This window comes from Eschrichtius robustus, chromosome 11 (genome assembly GCF_028021215.1).
Source record: "Eschrichtius robustus isolate mEscRob2 chromosome 11, mEscRob2.pri, whole genome shotgun sequence".
In the NCBI taxonomy this organism is placed as follows: domain Eukaryota; kingdom Metazoa; phylum Chordata; class Mammalia; order Artiodactyla; family Eschrichtiidae; genus Eschrichtius; species Eschrichtius robustus.
The window spans coordinates 28,668,684-28,676,744 of record NC_090834.1 but is presented as its reverse complement, the minus strand read 5'-3'; positions in this window follow the sequence as shown (position 1 = coordinate 28,676,744).

Here is an 8,061-nt window from a genome sequence, read left to right as displayed (position 1 = left end):
TCTGCTTGTTCTCACATCCGTCTCCCAGTAACAGCGGCCGGAGGTGAATCAAGAGGAGCCCAGGATACAAACCAAGTAGCTGAATCTCTCAGGAAGCTCTTTCCCATTCTTTGATATACCTCTATTTGAGGCTCTTCAGGCCATCAGAAATGAGGAGGGGGTTCTTGACTGAATCAGCATACACTGTGGAGAGAAAAATAACTAGCATAGCAATTTTTAAATATGCAGTACGGTATTATTAACTATAGTCACATCCCCAGGACTTATTTATTTTATAACTGGCAGTTTGTACATATTGACCATCTTTACCTATTTCACCCACCCCCCACCGCCTGCCTCTGGTAACCACCAGTCTATGTATCTATGAGCTTTTTTAAAAATTCCATATAAAGTGAGATCATACAGGATTTTTCTTTCTCTGTCTGACATATTTCACCTAGCATAACGCCCTCACGGTCCATTCATGCTGTCACAAATGGCAGGATTTTCTTCTTTCTCATGGCTGAATTATATATATATATATATATATATATATATATATATATATATATAAAATTTGGCATATTATGCCAAATGTCCTTTATCCATTTATCCATCAATGAACACAGGGGTTTCCAAGTCTTGGGTATTGTAAATAATGCTGCAGTGAATACGGGGGTACAGATTTCATTTTGAATTAGAGTTTCTGTTTCCTTCATACAAATACCAAGTAGTGGAATTGCTGGATCATATGATAGTTCTATTTTTAATTTTTTGAGGACCTCTGTACTGTTTTCCATACTGGCTGCGCCAATTTACATTACTACCAACAGTGCACAAGGCTTCCCTTTTCTCCACACTCTTGCCAACACTTGTTAGTTCCTGTCTTTTTGATATTAGCCATTCTAACCTGGATGAGGTGATATCTCTTTGTGGTTTGATTTGCATTTCTCTGCTGATTAGTGATTTTAGGTGCCTTTTTAATTACCTGCTGGCCATCTCTGTATCTTCTTTGTAAAAATGTCTATTCAGATCCTCTGCCCATTTTTTAGTTGGATTTTTAAAAAATTTATTTATTTATTTATGGTTGTGTTGGGTCTTCGTTTCTGTGTGAGGGCTTTCTCTAGTTGTGGCAAGTGGGGGCCACTCTTCATTGCGGTGTGCGGGCCTCTCACTATCGCAGCCTCTCTTGTTGCGGAGCACAGGCTCCAGACGTGCAGGCTCAGCAATTGTGGCTCACGGGCCTAGTCGCTCCGTGACATGTGGGATCTTCCCAGACCAGGGCTTGAACCCGTGTCCCCTGCATTGGGAGGCAGATTCTCAACCACTGCGCCACCAGGGATGCCCTAGTTGGATTTATTTTCTAGTTTTTGGTATGAGTTCTTCATATAATTTGAATACTAACCCCTTATAAGATATATGATTTGTAAAAATTTTCTCCTATTCAGTACGTTGCCTTTTCATTTTGTTGGTGGTTTCCTTTGTTGTGCTTTTTAGTTGGATGTAGCCCCACTTGTTTATTTTTGCTTTTGTTGCCTTTACTCGGATCAACGTCTTTGCATAAGTTCTGGAAACAAGTCTTTCATAGTTTCCATGGATCGTTTTTAGGGGAGAGGGTGAGTGAGATGAACTACTAGTGAAAGGAGGGTCAGTGTGTTGAACTATAGCCTCTGTTACTGTAGGTGGCCTCAAGGCCACAACTGGTAGTCATTGTCTCCCTCTTGTGCCATCCATTCTCAACTCCCCTCATCCTTGGATAATATCTCTGCTAAAATGGATGGCTTACTTGGTGGGGTGACCCTCACCCTCGTCCCTGAGTGAGTGTTCTGAGCCCTGGTCATCATTTCTTTCTCAAACCATGGCTGCTGTACTTGACCATTTACTGTGAAAATTGGGAAAGGCAGTACCAAGAAATACCCCACAGACTTTAGTTTTTAATCAATCATTTTCCAATTAAAAAAATTTTACTTCCCACAGACATTTTTATCACCCCAAAAGGAAACTCTGTACCCATTGAGAAGATACTACTTCTCTCTCTCTATCAGGCCCTGGAGACCACCAATCTGCTTTCTTTCTCTATGGATTTACTTATTCTGGATATTTCAGATAAATGTAATCGTACAATGTGTGACCTTTGTGTCTGGCATCTTTCACTTAACATGATGTTTGTGAGAGTCATCCACACTGTAATATGTATTAGTATTTCATTCCTTAAAAAAATGCTTTTGGACGTGTAATTGTTTGATATTTAATTGCTGCATTCCTTTTTATGACTGAATTACTATTCCACTGTAGGTATATACCACAATTTGTTTATTCTTTCATCCATTGATGGACATTTGTGTTATTTCCATGATTTTTCTACTGTGAATAGTGCTGCTATAAACATGTGTGTATGTAGGTATGTTTGAGTGTTTGTTTTCAATGATTTAGGAGCAGAATTGCTGAGTCATATGGTAATTCTATGTTTATACCCAAAAACACACCCCAGGAAACTTCCTGAAAGTCTGCCCTTGTCTCAGAATCAGCTTTTCAGGGAACATGACCTGCAACAGTATGGACAGTGTCCCATGAGAGCTTATTTGTGATGCCTGGGAGTCTGGAGTTGGGAAGGGCTTCCCTTAGGAAGTGGCAGCTAAACTGAGGGCAAATTCAATGTTTTTTCCTTCCTTCCTTTCTTCCCTCCTTCTTTCCTTCAGAGGGATGACATAGATGTTTTACATAGTATATCCTTTTAAAACTTTTGCATTTGAACCCTGAACTTATTCATAAGACAAATAAATGATTATTTTAAGCAGGGTATTAGGGCTCAAATTATTAATATCATAGAACCATTATAGTGACAACTTGGATTGGAAACAATTTATTAGGAAAAAATATGGAAGGTTTTTTCTTTTTTTTTAATTTATTTTTGGCTGTGTTGGTCTTCGTTTCCGTGCAAGGGCTTTCTATAGTTGCGGCGAGCAGGGGTCACTCTTCATCGCAGTGCGCGGGCCTCTCACCATCGTGGCCTCTCTTGTTGCGGAGCACAAGCTCCAGATGCGCAGGCTCAGTAGTTGTGGCTCACGGGCCCAGTTGCTCCGTGGCATGTGGGATCTTCCCAGACCAGGGCTCGAACCCGTGTCCCCTGCATTGGCAGGCAGATTCTCAACCACTGCGTCACCAGGGAAGCCCTGGAAGCTATTTTTAATAACAATTTTGATAAATAAAAAAGTTGAGTAATCAGAGTGTATAGACAGAATATTGGTTATTTGGGAAATTGTATCATAAAATGGATGGGCTCCACAAATTCTTCCATTTAGTTGAAGAAAAGAGTGCTAAGTCAGTTTGGGCTGCTGTCACAAAGTACCACAAACGGGGCGGGGTGGGGGCTTGTAAACAACAAAAATGTATTCTCAGTCCTGGAGGCTGGAAGTCTGAGATCTAGGTGCCAGGATCATCGCCTTCTGGTGAGGACTTTCTTCCGAGTTGCAGACTGTCCACTTCTCATTGTGTCCTCACAGGGCAGAGAGCAGAGAGAAAAAGCCAGCTCTCTCATGACTCTCACAATGGTAAGAATCTCATCGTGAGGGTTCCATCCCGATGACCTCATCAAATCCTAATCACCTCCCAAAAGACCCACCTTCTAATACCATCACATTGGAGGTAGGGTGTCAAAATAATGCTGGGGAGACCCAAATATTCAGTCTATAACAAGTACTAATGGGGAAATGAGAGTTTCTATTGAGGATGTTAAGGGCTGCTACAAAGATCAACGGTACATGTGTTTCCAGAGAGAACTACAATATAGAATAAGTTCTGTAAGGCGTTCACAGAATAGATTCGTCTTTCTTTCCCAAAACAGTCCTTGGTATCCAGGGATCCATTCCTGGAAATTAACTCTTGCTCAAGGAAATCCATCCTCTCATTAAAAAAACATCTTACGGGACTTCCCTGGTGGCTCAGTGGTTGAGAATCTGCCTGCTAATGCAGGGGACATGGGTTCGAGTCCTGGTCTGGGAAGATCCCACATGCCACAGAGCAGCTGGGCCCGTGAGCCATAATTACTGAGCCTGCGCGTCTGGAGCCTGTGCTCCGCAACAAGAGAGGCCGCGATAGTGAGAGGCCCGCACACCGCGATGAAGAGTGGCCCCCGCTTGCCACAACTAGAGAAAGCCCTCGCACAGAAACGAAGGCCCAACACAGCCATAAATAAATAAATAAAATTAATTAATTAAAAAAAAAACTTACGAAGCTACATGAATGACACAAAGGACTTTTCCCAGCTCTAAGATTCTGTGTGTAAAACTGTTAGTCTAATTTTATTTCCAAAAGATAGACCCTCCGTGGGGTCTTCTTCTGCAGGGAAGGTGGGACTCCTGCTTGTGCCCCGGCCCCCAGGTGTGGCTTCCTCAAGTTTGAGGTGAAGCCCCCATCCCCCTTGGGCTCTGCAGCGCTGCGGTGGGCTTGGGGAAGGAGCACGGTCTCTGGGGTTTCTCAGCAGGAGATGCCGGGGCTGCCACGTAGGAACCCAGCGGCCCTGGGTGGGGCGCAGACTCCCCAGGCCTGGGTGTCCCTGCTGTGCACAGCTGCTGAGAACAGGGTCCGCGATGAAGCTCTGCCTGGCAAATGGGGACTGTGGGCGACTCCATCCTCCCCTTCCGTCGGCACAGCCCCATCGCAGCCCTCCTTTCCGACAGGCAAAGCCTGTGACCTGCGGTTGGACGGCTCCACACCCTCAGGCCCTGGCGCTCGCCCCACGCCGGGAACAGGCACAACCCCTGGGCCAGCCTCTCCGGACGGCTCGAGCGGGATGGCTTCTTCGGCACGCCCGTCGCCCACCCCGAGCACAGGGGCCAGCAGGGAGGTCTGAGGGCCGCTCGGGCCTGGGCGGGGTGGAGGCACGGGCTTCGCGGCTGGGCCGGCCCTCCCCGCCGCATCCTGCCTCTGCGCCCCGGCCCGGGGTGGGCTTCCCGTGGCCCCGTCTCGTTCCCACCCCCGTCGCGCCTCTTGCCCCCCCGGCCGCGGGCTCCACCTGGAGCAGCATCGCGTCGTGAGGGTGCGGGAGGGCGCCCGCCCTCGTGGCTTCCCCGACACCTACTGGCTGTTCGGCCGGCCACATCCCGGACGGGCACCGGCAGGTCAGTGGAGCAGAGTCGGCCCGGGTCTCCACCCCCTGAGGAGGGGCTGACCGGCACCGCGCACGAAGCGGCCCTGGCGGGAGGGAGACCAGGGGGGAGGGTGTCGGTGGGGAGCTTGACTCGCAGTCACTTCCGAGGAGACGCTGAGCCCCCAGACCTGGGGGCTGACTGGCCTCAGCACTCCCACGAGGGGGTGGTCAGGAAGGAAGGACCCTGTACCTGGGGCCCAGGGTGCTCCCGGGTCAGGCGGAGTCACCAAGTGTGTCGGGTGCCATGGACAGCTGAGGCACGTTTAGCCCAAAGGAAAGTTCCAGCGCATTGCAGAGAGCAGACGAAATACCCGAAATACCCGGTGGTGAAAATTCACTGTTGCTAAGGGTTGAAACGAACCAAGAATTCCTCCTGTTTCTCAGCGTGTTCCGTTTGGCTGTTAATGAAATGTATTTCCAAGGAATGCAGGCATGTGGCTGAAAAGGCCAGCGGTGCCTGGGGGTCACAGCGAGACCCTCCCGTCTCGCCCCCCTCAGCCATCCTGTGCTCTGGGAGCAGAGCTCTCAGCTACAAGTGAAACATAGTAGCTTCCATATCCGGATTCTAAGATTTTCTAAAGCCCTTTAAAGGCCTCCTTCTCTGAGTGGTGCTTGACCTGCTGGTGTTTGGGGCGGGAGGGTGGGCTGGGTGGAGGGTCTAAGCGCCATCCTGAGGGAAGGGCTTTGGAGGCCTGTGTGCGCCTGAGACCAGGGGCCCAGTGCCCGTGTCCGAGGGGAGGCTAGCGCTGACTCCAGCCGTGCCGAGCCAGACGTCGCCCTCCTTCCCGACAAGCCAGCAAAGCCTGTCGCTCACCTTCCTGGCTGTGCTGCTTACACGTGCCCTCTGGGAAGGCCAGCCTGGCAGAGCTCTGTTCCTGCCCTTTGGGCTGCTGGTAACTGAGTACCTAGCCTGGGTGCTGGAGGGGAGGATCCATAGATGGTGGAGGCCTAGTGCCTGCCCAGGGTGCTGCCCCTCTGCTGAGGGACGCTTGCCCAGCTGGTTAGACCTGTTCGCACCCAACTGCCCACAGTCAGCACCCAGGCTAGGAACAGCAGCCTCCCCATTTCCTCGGTGTCTTCTAGTTTTGTTCCTTTCTTCTTTTCGCTGCCTTCCTCCCCAAAGAGGCAAGATACTAATCTTCAAGAACCAAATCAGGCCATGATTTTCCAGCTAAACTCATGACAGTTGTGCACTTCTGAATGACTAGGTACAAACATTTGCAAGGATGAGCTCTTGGGTGAGGTGCCAGCCAACTTTTCTAGCTTCATCTCTCTTGCTTGTGTGTGGGCACCCCCTGCTGCCCCAGATGCCTTGACTCCTCCATTTTCGTATATTCCTCCTCAGAATGCTGCCACCACCCCATCCTGGCCTTTGGGAAAGTTAGCTGGCTGTTCCCCACAGCATCCTGTCACCCTGGTCCACTCTTTCTAACCTCTGTATGCCCTCCTATGAAATCTTGTCAGGTCCAACTGGAGGAAGACCACCTATAGGTCAATTAGCTTGGGAAGGAACCCAACTGTGTGACCTGCTTCCCCTTTCCCTGTGTCTTTAAAATAACGTTAAAAAAAAAAAAGAAAAAATGTTGGTCTAGAGCTCCTATACCATCTCTTACCACATCAGAAAACCACCCCTCAAAAGGGGGACCTCATTCATATTGAAAATAACTTCTTAACGTGTAGGCATTACCTTAGGGCATTCTAGACACTGGGGGAGGGAAAAGCCATTGTATTTTTTTCTAACATTCATGTTAAACTTCTTTCCAAACTTCTTTAAACTCTGGTATTCTTACAGGTAGACAATGTTGCTGAACAAGTATTTGTTTCTTCCCTTTTTCTTCCCCCAGGCTCAAAGGTTTGGAAAGAGATAGTTTAACAGAAAAGGTAAGGTAATCTCCACCTTAACAAAATGTATGATCAAATGTGACCGTTTGACAGACACTATGTAGTTCCTAAAAACAAATTTAAGTGGAATTGGCTGTCTTTTCCCTAAAGTTGAGGATAACGTGGATGTTTTTGTCTAATGTGCTGGACTAATAGGCTATTATTGGTTAGCTTTTGGTAACTCATCGAGTTTCCCAGTCTGGGTTCCTTACCATCAAGTCTGGATTATAATTTGTCCTGGTCACACTGTTTTTCAAAATCAGGTTTGTTCTAGTATGCTATTATGTGTCTGTTTCACCTCTAATCTTTCCTTTTTCACCACTCTGGAGATGGTGTGGTATGATGTTAACGAAGACAACAGGAACATGTCTTGTGAATATTTAGTTTTCTTTTTGGCCTACTCAGCATTGCCTGCCATTCAGTCATTGTTATGTGACCAGGCAGTGTAACTATTTGTGTATTAGTCCATTGGTTCATAGCTTGGGAATGTGGAGACTTCTAAACCTATATCCTTCCCTTAGGAATGCGTGAAGGAGAAATGGAATCTCTTGCCTGAATTTCTGCAGACAGAAATAAAGAATCAGTTATGTGACTTGGAAACCAAATGACATAAAGAAGAATTATCAGAGGTTAAGTCGTCAGCATCCCGGCGGCTAGAAAACGTTTACTGCCTTGTAACTTGTCTGTGACCAGGGAAGCAGTGTCATCCCACCTCTCCCTGTTACCTGATAGTTATAAAGGAAGCGCATGTGTTTCCTTATTCTCTCATGGCCACTTGTTTACATTCACTGCTACTTAAATTATCCTTTTCTGCTGTAGCAGGGCTACCTGGCACAAGTCCAATCCCTTTTAAATACAGATTTGTCCTTGGAGAACGGAGCTCATGCTTTCAGTCGGGAAGTGAATGGATGTCTAGAAAATGGGAGCCAGACAAGTAGTGAGGAGTGCAGAGTGGAAATAGCAGAGAAAAAGATGTTCTGCAAACCTGTTTCCAAACTTTGCATGCCCAGGAGAAGCAAGTCCGATGGAGAAACAAAATGTAAGAGCACTTG